Below are 13,799 nucleotides of genomic sequence, written 5' to 3'. Positions count from 1 at the left end.
AACATTTAAAATGAGGAAAGTGGCATGCGATTTTAGGACTCAGTCTGCCTCATGGGAAATATGGAATAAATTGACTCCACGAAACTCCTCAAACGACTAAAACTTCGCCTCTTATCCTATTTAGGTGATGAAGCAGTGCTGAATTTGTCATTGAGCTAGTTCTTACGAGCACTCCATCGTTTTACCTGCCGTCCTATGAAAAACCCCAGATCATCATGATGTCATAAAGAGTTCCTGTATAGGCATATATTAAAATACTTGCGGGCCTTATCGCATATAAAGACGTCGGCCGTAAAACAAAACATCAAAGCACTTTCTCATAAAAAGAAATATATATATATATGTACATTACCAATCATGCATGCCAAATGTCCTCAATCCATTGGCTAGTAGATTGTATGGCGTCCTTGCATACAAAATCTAACTCGAATGACATAATACATTACAATTAGAGACGGACAGCTATTTATAATATAAATAAAAATCTGCATCCCGAGAATGACGTCCAAGTGCCAATTCTTTAACTTTTTCACCTTCCTTGAGACCAAGGCCAGGAAAACTCACAAAAGACTGGACAGATTTATGAGATTCGCATCCATTCAAGGCTTCTCGCCTCCAAGAAAAATGTCTTGTTCACACTGAGCTGTGTAAGGGTCCCTATAATAGTCAATGTGCCTGTCTATTCCATTTCCCTCTCTAAGAGGGGCAATCTTACTGCTGCACAGTTCTGCTTCACTGGTTGCTGAATATGCAGTTACACAGCTTTTATTTAATAGGCATACATTTAGGATACAACAAGAACCTCTAATACATTATGTATAGTATAGCACTTTGCATATGGACCAACATATTAAGACACTGATTATTTCCATATATATATATATATACATATATATATATAGAGCAATGCATCAATCCCTATCCTCACATAGCATACAGTGCAGTTGTAATTCACGCCTTCAGCCTATTTATACAACTCCTGTACTTCAATGTATTTCAAGTTCCCTTAGCACTTAAAGGCTTATGTTCCCAAGCCATTTACAGAATTGTCTTAATAGAGTAACACTATACAATCACATAATTGATCGTGGAAACCAAGTTAAATAATAAAACCTGCAGCCGCTTACGTTATATATTCAATGGGGGGGGGGGGGGGCGTAGAAAAAAGGCATACCACTGAAAAGTCACAGAGCACCTGCCATCCTTGTCTCTTCTGCAATTGCTGTGCTTTCGTCCAGGAATAAGGGAGGCAGATGAGAAGGATGGTTTGGGCAAACTACAGAGATACTCAGGGGGTACTGAAACAAGATGCTCAGGAGGAAAAAAAAAAAAAAAGGTGATGTGCCGCCAAGCATATGTGAAAGGAAAACGCCACCATCACAGTGGGGAGAAAAAAGGGGGCAGCAAACTGTGAGCTCTAAAACTGTGCACCCTTTTTACCCTGGTTCTCTTAGATTTGTACCAGCTTGGATTAGGCTAGAAAATAAATCAGATAGCCTGCTGTACAGCCATCCATGGGCTGGGGAGAAGGGAGCTTATGTCCTTTATATTGATATCAGACTGCTCAAAAACACATAGAAAGTTACAATAGATGTGCTATGACCAGTTCTAAGCTACAGCGGCAGTACAAGTGGCATCTAGTTTCACAAATTCATTTTAATGAAATGAATCTTAATCTGAGAAAATCTGTGTTCTCCAATAAACAAATATGGTGTAATTAGATACATTAACCTGGTGCGTATCAAATAATACATCAAATATATGCTCGCCCTATTATAAAAGCTACATTAAGAGCTCACATGATGCTTTAAAACAAAAGTAAATGAGTAATGCAATCGCTTGGTAAATTGAATCGTAGACTGATAGAGATGTCACTGGACTACTATATGAGTGAGGAATGTATAATATGTTAATGTCGGCTCTATAATGGTCTACAACATTACATTATGACTCCTAGATAATGGTCTACCAAATTCCAGACTAGCAGTATCACACAGCGTAGGTGGGAATTAGACAGCCATCCTTTTCCATGAACACAATGGAACGCAATCTACTTATTGCTGAGAGCCCCAAAGGTTTTATTATTGTTCCAAGGGGTTTAAAATATATACAAAGTTATATATATAGAGATAGATAGATAAATAGATAGATAGATAGATAGATAGATAGATAGATAGATAGATAGATATGAGATAGATAGATAGATAGATATGAGATAGATAGATAGATAATGGATGATTGATAGATAGATAGAAGATAGATAGATATGAGATAGATAGATAGATAGATAGACAGACAGACAAACGATAGACAGACAGATATGAGATAGACAGATGATAATAGATAGATAGATAGATAGATAATATATGATAGATAGATAGATAGATAGATAGATAATAGATAGATAGATAGATAGATAGATAGATATTATATAGATAGATAGATAGACAGACAGATATGAGATAGATAGTAGATAGGACAGATAGATAGATAGATAGATATTATATAGATAGATAGATATGTCATCCCTGAAATATTCAAATACAACCCTAACCAGTAAGATATGATTGTGGTGTCTCGGCTTCTACTGTTTGTTTTCTATTAAAGACGTTAAGGGATTAAATCCAACACCTTCCACTTCCAGTCCCTAGCAGAGTACTTACTGTAGGCGAGGGTGATGATGGTGATGTATAGGATAAATCAAGATGTAATACATCTACAGAACATTCACTGCAGACGCCTATAAGACACTGTCTCTTGTTCCAATGCTGATCAAGCACTTACAAAGCAAACCATATGTGAACCCGTAATGACCATGTATTCAGGCAGGAGATCAAATGTTCATAATTTAATAGCACAAATCACAGCGTGGGCAGCATGCGGGCATTAGCTGGTCTTTTTTTTACATTCAAATGATGGTACTTTTCAGCATTGTGGTATTAGATGTCATTTAGAATTTCTTAATAAAAGACCAGTCTCTGTACCATTTACGTGTAAGAAGGAATGAAACGCTATGGGCTAGCTCCTTCTCTTGTACACATTCTCATGTATACGGTGCACACACACGCACACATACAGGCACAGAGACACACACATGTACAGGCACAGACACATGTACTGGAACACACACGTACAGGCACACACACATGTGCATACACACATGTACAGACACACACACACATGTACTGGCACATACACATGTACATTCATACACACATGTATAGGCACACACACTTGCAGGCACACAGACATGTACTGGCACACACACATGTACATGCACACACATGTAGGGGCACACACACATGTACATGCACACACATGTACAGGCACACACACATGTACAGGCACATACACATACAGGCGCACGCACATGTACAGACACACACACACATGTACATGCACACACACATGTATAGGCACACACGTACAGGCGCACACTCACACACATGTACAGGCACACACACATGTATAGGCACACACGTACAGGCGCACACTCACACACATGTACACACACACACACATGTACAGACACACACACACATGTACTGGCACAAACACATGCTGGCACACACACATGTACATACACACACACACATGTACATGCACACACATATAGGCACACACGTACAGGCACACACACACATGTACATACACACACACACATGTATAGGCACACACGTACAGGCGCACACTCACACACATGTACATGCACACACACACACATGTATAGGCACACACGTACAGGCACACACACATGTACATGCACACACACATGTATAGGCACACACGTACAGGCGCACACACACATGTACATGCACACACACATGTATAGGCACACATGTACATGCACACACACACACATGTATAGGCACACGTACAGGCGCACACTCACACACATGTACATGCACACACACACACATGTACATGCACACACACACACACACACATGTACATGCACACACACACACACACACACACACTGTAGTGGTTGTAAAAGGAGGCATATTGTATGCTTGATATGAAGACTAGATAACTACAGTCTTACTTGAGGAGCATCGCTGGACAATGATATCACTCCCTTCTGTAAAAAAAAGACACTTAAAAGCAAACTATATTTCATGTTGGACAGCGACTTATTGAAATAAAAATTGGAAGAACAAAATAGCATTTGATTGTTCTTATATAAAGGGCAGCCCAAGTGGGAGATGGCATTCAGCTCCAGAACACGACAAGCCGGCCTCCATCAGAAGCCTCTGGATAAGCTGGGGCGCTGCTGCTTCCTTTTGCAATAAAGTAACACAATGTGATTAATGCTAACTAAATGTGACGTCTGAGATTTATCAGATTTTCTTACTCTTTTGTCTATCAGATGATGAAAAGGTAGAACTAAATGGCTAAACTTTGCATTGCAGCCAGCGCTATCCATTGACCCTCATGTATGAATAATGGGTTCACTCATTTGCATTAAAGATGTATTAGAAAAAAATAGTCAAAAAAACTGTCTTATAATGACATTAACTGACCCACACAACTCTTTGGCATCAACCCAAACACAATATTGCATAGGCAGATGTAGCGAGGCTGTGTTTGCAGCTGGCACAACTCGGAGGTATATTATAATAGCAGGCCATCAGTAGGTTTTCTCATGGCATTTGGAGCCATAAGCCCTCTTCACCATCTACAATGAAATACAAAAAGAGGTGTAATAATAATAATAATAATCTTCTATGGGAAAGTGGCTTCAGAGTTGCAAAATTGACCAAAAGGTTGAAGGATGTGACAGACATGGACTATACAGGCGTAGACATAGGCAGTAACCGCCTCATCCCCCTAAATATAGCGTGAAAGCAAATATGTCTATGAACAATACTCATCAAAAATGAATGCTTTGGTATACATTTAAAATTCACTCATTACAACTCTAAATGAAAGATTTCCTAGCTTACCATCCGGTGAAAAACTAGGTAAAAAATACACCCTCTATTAAGACAATGCATCTCCGCTCCGACCTAATAAGATGAAATATAAGATTAGAGAAATGAATGACTTTCTTAACAATGTGAAATTGCCTAAGCATGCCGGATTTGGAGAATTGCAGCACATGAATGCCTATTGCTGGGGGGTGGGATGTTTTATATACTGAGAGGGTTACTAGTTTAGTATTTAATGTAAGAGTTGCCTTACAACAAAATACTTTCATAAAACACAGAAAAGGGACATCGCATCCAGATAGCATTACAATTGTTTTATGCTGCCCTGCAAAACAGCCAAGATCAGCCTCTCGATATCATATACTGTATCTGGGCTGAGAGGTGTTATCAGTGGAAGGGTCTGGATTCAATCTTAAAGGACTATGTAGGTGGAAATACTTGTTACTTGCTTCTTATACATAGCCTTTAGGATTGGGATGTTCTTCGACTAGAGAGCACAACTTCAAGGGCAACAAGCATTAAGGCACAAGACGAAAGCATCAACTTGGAAGACCTAATACTAACTGGTGGGTACCAGCCTCCATAGGGTATGGCCACACGGTCAGGTTTCTAGATGCAGTTTTGGAAGCCAAAATCAGGAGTGAATTCAAAAAGAAGAGAAGTCATATCTGTCTTTTATACTTTCTCTCCTATTATGATCCACTCCTGATTTTGGCTTCCAAAAACTGCATCAGGGAACCTGACCGTGTGGTCGTGCCCATAGACGTATCTTCTGCAACTTTGTACAAATTGCTTGCAACATCCCCATCTCTTGTGCGATTGCCAATGCATTTGAAATGAAGCTAGGTCACAGAGGAAGCTTTCTTAGCAATAATTATGACTACATTTGGCTTTAAAAAAATAAATAAAAGTAAAAGGTTCAACCTATAACCATCAATAATATGGCTATGCACTTTTAGAGGAACAGGAAAAAACCACAAATGAGTCATGGCAGTTCTCAGGATACCTTCTAAATGTGACAAATCAAAGCCTCCTATAAATGCAATTAGAGTCTGGAGTTTCCACACTAAAGGCTGAGAAGCCATAACACTTATTCTGAAACAAATGGCGTTTTCAAGATTGAGAAATATTGCTATCAATCACGACGCAAGTTAATTCTCTATAATAAGGCAGGTTTGGATGCAGGCTGATCCATTGTGGAATGCTTGCATCTAAAATTGATTACAAAGGCACTGGAAATGTATGCAGCCCTCCAAAGCACTTATATGCTCCAATGCATTAATCTCAATTGTAAGGAGAGTTTCATAATGCCTGCTACGAAATAATATGAAATAAATCAGACTTTATAAGGTGCGGCAATTAATCAATGTTTTGTCAGTACCTAGCAAATCTGTTTGTATATAGGGTCATTTTAAAGGGTCCCTGTTGGTTATTGTGTCATCCTATTACATAAGTCAGAACTTATGTAACTTGTGAACTCTCATCCTTCTTTCTTCTGTGAAAATGCTAGTGTTACATTGTAGCACTGGTTAATAGCAGTAAAGAAAAACTACTGAAAGTTCATTGTCTCACCCCCCCAATTATATAATAAATTACGCAAGACATAATTGGGAATATTAATATATATTAAAATTGTCTTATTGTATAGATCACGATTATAGGAAATTTTTGCCATGTTAGACAGCTCAATAGCTATGTTACTATCAAGACAATGGAAATCTGATTTTACATTATAACTATAATCATTAAAAACCTGGAAATTAATACCCGCTTTGTCATTTCATGATCAGATTTAAACTCTCTACAGAGGGATCTCTTCTGAAATCAGGGCTCTACATACATATCAGTCTTTTAGTGGGAAAAAAAAAGAAAAAGGCTGAGTTCCCAGAGAATAATGTCTGGCAGAACTGTACTATTTCCTTCCTTTTCAAATGAATATGTTTTATTATGACACAATGTGAGCTTGACTCTTGTTCTCTGTATGATACCTCCTAAGTTATTACTATGAAATATAATTACTGGAGCTCAGTGGGGCTTAACAGAAGTACTAGCCTCAACTGGCTAAATGGATTATACATGTTAGGCAAAGTTTCCCTTTCCCGATGATATGAGTAGAACATGACTTGAAGACTAAATGGCTACAAAAAAGGGAAACTATTTCCTTATAGATTAACAATTTTAAGGCGCCGTGTAGACTAATATCACCATGCATGCGTTTCATTTTATCTGTGAGTATTATTTGTAATTGAACCAATTTTATTAACACGATCATGCAATATTATGCCTAAGAAGAATGCATGGTACACAGTCCTGCCCGTTATATCAAAGGTATGTACCCAAGAGACTGTATAGCTGGTATCCATACTGCCCTTGACACTACTACAAGTTTGAAAGCTAAAAAACACTCTATTATAATAAGTCATGTTTCAGACACTTGACAAATGAAGGGTCGAATGATTTGAATACTAAATATGATATAACTAAAGAAAAAAAAAACGTAGATGTCATATTAAACATAAACATGCTAAATAAATAAATAAATAAATAAATAAAATAACATTAAAATAAATAAATAAATAATAATAATAAGGTTTGTGTATTAACTAAGAAAAAGAACTGTTGTGCACAGATTGTGGAGTTTCTATCATTAACACTTGGACTATTTCTTTCCATAGTCAAACAATACAGCGGAGAGGACTTACTGTACTTTCAAAGTGGTAAAGCAGCTGTGCTGCAAACTTCTGAGGTGCTATTGGTTAGACTCACGAAGGAGCACGGGAGATAAAAATAAAAAAAAAGAGCAAATGCAAGACGTCATTAAGGTGATCATTAAATTCTGCATCTTTATCATCTACAGCCCATTCTTCATTGCAATTAACCCTTTATCCGCCCCGCCTCTGTTGTATTCCTGCACTTTTCAGCAGCTGTATTACTGAAGGCTAATGCCAGCGTTTTAGAAAGTTAGATACACTTTCTTATGAGTTCAAGCTTACAAGAGAACCAATTGCAAAAAGAGGCTATAGATATTTCCATTGCCAAGAGTAAAAGACCACCCACTGCTTCCAGATCTCTAGCCCAAGCACAAGTCAGGACAGACACCCAGCAGTACAGAGACACTGCCACCCGGATTACAATGGGCACCGCCACTGGTCACTAATGCTGCTCTAGATATAAGGAAGCCAAAAAGAAATGTTTTAAGGTCAAGTGGAAGAAGGAAGAAAGCCGACAGCAGATTTAGATATATTATGTGTGAAAGGGCCTAGTGTGACCTTTGAGGGAGGTGGACAGGCTAATGGAAGTTTTTATCTCAGCCTTCGCTTTTATGGTGTACTGTATATCTGGGACCTTTTTAAGGAGCACAGCAGATACAGAAGGCTGGAGAGCATGGCTTACCCTAGATCAAGTGCTAAGTGGTCCAGTATTACATGAAGTAATACACAGAGACCAGCTAATTGCTGTCATGCACATGTGACAACCTCATGGTACAGCTGTATATGTTCTATTTGTAATAAAGCTGCCAGGTTAAGTATGGTTGCATTAACTCTGCGTGTGCTCCAACCTGATTGATTTGTTCCCTTGTTCCGGAACAAAAACAAGTAAGACTTCCCTCTCCCACACCAATCATCCTACCAGTGCTGTGTTGACAAAATACACCAGTTCTTTCGAAATCAACGCTGTTTTACTGCAATTAACAGAAATCAAGCAGCGATGTCAGGGCTGCTTTCACAATAAAATCCCCCTTTGTCCTACATAGAAGGAAATGAACTTTCTGGCAAGAAAGCAGCAGCTATGGTGATATTGACACATCTCTTCCCAGCAGGGTTAAGGTCGGGATGATCACATGCTGACATCCACTCCTTGCAGTCTCTTATTGACTAGAAAGCCAGTTAACAAATGTTAACCTCTTCTTGGCCGCTACATGCACAAAACATGGTTCTTTTTGTAGACGACGGATTGTTTATAACATCAAAGCTAGTTGAGCAGCCATCAAAAAGAAAAAAAAATCAGACTGACGTTTGAGATGGCAGAATCGGTTCATCAGGTTCACAGTCTACAGCCATTTGAGCTGATCTTGGAAAATCAATAGTGAGAACAGTTTTAAAACATTGACTTACCGATTGATATAGTATTAAGGCAATTTGCATGGAATTTGATGCCAATGTGGCTGATTTGGACTTGAAGAACAAACATTTTGTATGTGGGCAACTCACATGGGTTAAGCTCCAGGTGTAGCAGTGTGCACTGAGGTTCTCGGGTACCCTTTTCAGAGTTGCTAGAAGCTGTAGCGAACATGGAAAGGCTACAGGTTTCTACTGTTTTGTATTAATTCCCAAACATATGGATCACTGCCCTCTCTTTTTATCAAGAGGCTTGGGTCATTTGGCATCATTCCTGCCCTTTGGTTTGGAAATGTCAGAAAGATCAATGGCACCATCTGTCCCTGCAATCCCCCCCTGGACGCAGACTACTCATGAACTTACAGAGGGATGGAGGAAGCGCCTGGCAGCAGATGTAAAAATGACCCACCTTTACTGTATCTCATCACAGGAACAAACATGCACTGACAGCCATACTAATATCTGGCGACGATGACACGCTGCATGTGTTACAATGGAACAGAGGCGTAAACAACGTGCACTTGCCAAAGTAAATCTGCCACTTACCTTCTCATGTTCTAAGAGTTCTCTCTTTGGGGATCCAGACATCAAGCAAGTTTGGGATGCTGAATGGTAGATCAATACAAAAAGGGGGGAATGAATTGAAAGGGTGCAACTTGTGCTGAGTATCCTGTAGCAGTTATGCCAGCAGCTAGTCCACACTTGTATGGGAGTAGTTTCTCCAAGCCTGTGAATACACACGCCCCCTTCTAAAGCCCTAGGTGATATAAGAAGCAGAGAGCGGTGTAGTAGCTGTACAGCTGAGAGTAGTTGTCCAGGCTGGGAGCAGCTCCAGCAGCCACTGCCAGGCATACACGTGAAGCAGCTGCTGCTTCTGCTTCTGCCCAGCAGCCTACCATGCTCCTCCCCAGCACAGAGCAAGGGGGGAGCCCAGCATCCTCTAAACACTGCAACCACCAGCCTGCAGATTTATAATCTTCCTTGGCTGCTCAGCAGGAATGCTACTTTTATACGTCCTTATCAAAGAGGGAGGAAATATGTGTGCATCTACTGTATACGTCTTAAGAAAAAAGCCAGCCTGATTTTATTTGTGCTGCTGTTTGCAGGATTTCCCCATGGCTTGCCTATCCCTTTCTCGCTCCCCCTGTCTGAGTCTGCTAATGCAAAGTACCAATGCTCCCATGCTGTGTCCAATCAGTGCATCTACTACTAGTGCAATGATTTAGGGGTCATCCATGAATAACACTTCATGCTGATGAATGGCTCTTTGCAGCCTCCTGCCCTGATGAGGGTGTCTGCTTGCTGCTGATTGCAAACACTAATGAACTTACAGCTTCATTAGCTGGGCTTTCTTGCCAGCAATATTGCGGTCTGAGCTGTGCGTGACTCCTGTAAATAATAATAAAAAATAATAAATAAAATAATAATAATAATAATAATAATAATAATAATATAAAATAAAAGTGCATTTTTTCCACTGTCTGGGGGCAAAAAAAAAAAAAGCCTGTTTTACCCCACAAAGAAGCTGCGCAGTGAATAAGAAAGCCGTGACAGCCAACAGAGAACCTTGATCATTTTTCAACAAATCAAATGTAAAAATTCAAAGGATACGCCAGCTCGCAGTAGAGGCAGGCAATTAGCTGTGGGTTTGTACTGTAAGCCTGCTCTCTACTGTACCAAAGAGGAAAAAGACATTTTCTCTCCAGGGGACGCAGCACTACATTGCAGACCCATGGAAACTATAGTAATAGCCTAAGTTGGTCGACAAATCTCATATAAAATGATAGGCAGAGTGCAGAAAAAAGTCACATCTCCAAACAACAATTTAAGGGGTTTTATACCATTTCATAAATAGGGCTTGAATAAACAGATTGTGTCTAATGCTTTCATTTGACAATGCATACTAAATTAAATGTCATGCCACTTTTTATCTATTGCATGATTTTTACTATATATTGGAAGCTGCTTTTATAGCAATTGCCTAATACATGTGCATTTGCCTATATTCTTCAGTATATAGTACATAATACAGCGATGAGGTTCTCACATAAAGCAGATTCAGGATTTCAACGTTTGTGTCTTCTCACTTGTACTGAATAGCTAATAAAAAAAAGGTGAAGCTACACTGAGGCTGCACATAGACATAAGATAGATGTCGGCAGAGCCGAATGTGCATGCCGAGAAGGAGACAAGTCAGTGGCAGACATCCCTGGCATTATCTCCTGAAAGGATCAGGTATAGGGAATTCCAACCAAGTCATAGATCAGGGGTGTGACTATAATTCATAGGGCCCAAAAGCAAAATAACATGCCCCCCCCCATCTAGTGTAAGAAAATTAAAACAGCAGCATAAATTGCAATAATTTAAAGGCTATGTACATTTTAGGAGGCAATTTCTTTCTATGATTTGAATGGTTGCTACAGTGGCGCTCAGTGGATGCTGTATGTATGAGCAGCGGTATCGCGGCAGAACCACAGAAATCTGCCGCACAGAGGAGGCAATATGAATAATTATGATACTGCGCTTGGGACGTATTATGTTATTTTAAAATATACAGGTATTGCAGATATATAATGGCTGGCACACTAAAGTATATCAATATATAGGTACTAATTGATTTTAAACAATATACCTGGACTGAAAACTTCTGTCTGTGTGCTCCTATCGGCGTTCCCGTATTTGATGTAGAAAGGTTTTTTCTTCTTTCACTGTTGTTACTGTGCTTGATCTTTCTTTATGTTCAGGATCAGGAAAGAATCCAGGTATGGTATGGTTTGGCGTGCTGCCTCGGGCCCCGGCCGGTGGCGCGCTGCTGCCGCAAATGGAGATGTAAGCGCTTGCAATCATTGATGACCGCGGTTAGTGACGTCACTCACAAGCTCCAAGCGAGCGCTTACCACTCCTTGCATACATCTCCATTTGCGGCAGCAGCGCGCCACCGGCCGGGGCACGAGGCAGCACGCCAAACCATACCATACCTGGATTCTTTCCTGATCCTGAACATAAAGAAAGATCAAGCACAGTAACAACAGTGAAAGAAGAAAAAACCTTTCTACATCAAATACGGGAACGCCGATAGGAGCACACAGACAGAAGTTTTCAGTCCAGGTATATTGTTTAAAATCAATTAGTACCTATATATTGATATACTTTAGTGTGCCAGCCATTATATATCTGCAATACCTGTATATTTTAAAATAACATAATACGTCCCAAGCGCAATATCATAATTATTCATCTTTCTATGATTGTATGTTACTCATTTTTGGCTAAAAATCCTTTTTTCAATTGGCCTTTATTAAAAATATTGGGGCGATCTGTCACAAAAGGTTAACTGTTTTTCTAGCTGTGTGACTGGTACTTTCACATTGTGCTGATCATCTAATAACCCTCATCTCTAAACTACTAAGAGGTCATAAACACTGTTTTAAGCCACATTCTCATCAGTAAGATAAGAACTGAGTTCTAAACAGTGTTTAGAAGGTCAGAGAGCAGCGATAAGAAGTCCGTCAGCTCCTGGTTTGATGGAAAAGAGAGAAAATCCAAAGGCTGCTACTAGAGCATCTCAGCTCTGTACAGAAAAAAAATTACTCCATATTTTTAATAAAGACCAAATTAAAAATTATTTTTGCTCAAAATGAGTACAATGCAATAATAAAAAAAAACTGCCTGCAAAGGTGTATATGGCCTTTAAGGTATATATCACTAAGGCAACATATATCAGAAAACCCACATTACAGCAAAAATACTCCATATTGTTATTCCCCACAAAAAGGTACAATGTTCTTGCACCTCAACATCTGGGCCCCATTGCAAGTGCTATGGCTGCTATGGCTATAATTACGCCCATGTCCTAGATGCGGACCTTAGGGCCAAAATGACTGTGGAATGGAAATACTGTTTATTTATGCGTCCATATCTAACAATCTCATACACATACTAAATGGAAACAGGTTCGCAACAAGGACCCATGGGACACCATAGCAAAACTTAGAATGTAACCCCACACCACCATGACCATCTTCAGTAGCGTGAATGAGAGAAGATTAGATTTGTTAACGAACAGGGATAATGCACACAGTGATGTCACAAGGATCTTCTAATGTGCACAGTGAAGTTAAGGCACAGAATTAATGTGCACAATAATGTCTATGTACAGCAATAAGGCTCACAGTGATATCACAATACTATGAAAATATGCATGGTGATGTATACAAATGAATCAGTGATGTCATAGCACTGAAATAATACAAAAATTAATGCACTCTTCCATTGTCAATACACTGTACTAAGTGTACATATGTCTGAGTGGAGAAGGGTCCCCTTAGTTTTTGGGGCCCCATAGAAGCTGCCATGCCTGCTACCCTGGTAGTTATGCCCATGCATGGAAGAGACATATGTCACCAGTCCTGGCTGGTCACTGTCTATGATACAACAGTTCCTAAATATCAGCGGTCATAAAACACTAGATGTAAAATTATATTCTTCTGTATGAAAAAAGTACACAATGTAGAAACAACACAGAACACATGCAACACAGAAAAATTCTGATATGCATATATCATGTCACATTTGATCCTGCATTGTATTCTTGGAACTTTGCACTTTAGCCTCCTAAAATGATGACAGGACATATTAATAATAATTAATGCTTACTTAATTATGATCAGGCTCTACTGCACAAAACATACATTTTCTCAGGCACAATAACTCATAGACTAAACAGTAGTATAGAGCGAGCACCAAAGTG

General features: G+C 39.4%; 1 protein-coding gene across 6 annotated transcripts in view; it reads right to left on the bottom strand.

Annotated features, from left to right (window-relative positions):
* Positions 1-9,916, bottom strand: part of TENM3 (teneurin transmembrane protein 3) — a 1,407,247-nt gene extending 1,397,331 nt beyond the window's left edge. For all 6 annotated transcript variants that reach the window (XM_040418697.1, XM_040418698.1, XM_040418703.1 and 3 more), the window contains exon 1: positions 9,596-9,916. The gene's annotated coding sequence lies outside the window, so the exon portion shown is untranslated. The remainder of the gene's footprint in view (positions 1-9,595) is intronic.
* Between the last annotated feature and the right edge of the window lie 3,883 nt (positions 9,917-13,799).

Source organism: Bufo bufo, chromosome 2 (genome assembly GCF_905171765.1).
Source record: "Bufo bufo chromosome 2, aBufBuf1.1, whole genome shotgun sequence".
Lineage (NCBI taxonomy): Eukaryota > Metazoa > Chordata > Amphibia > Anura > Bufonidae > Bufo > Bufo bufo.
The sequence above is the reverse complement of the archived record's forward strand: the minus strand, read 5'-3'. Positions and strand labels throughout refer to the sequence as shown.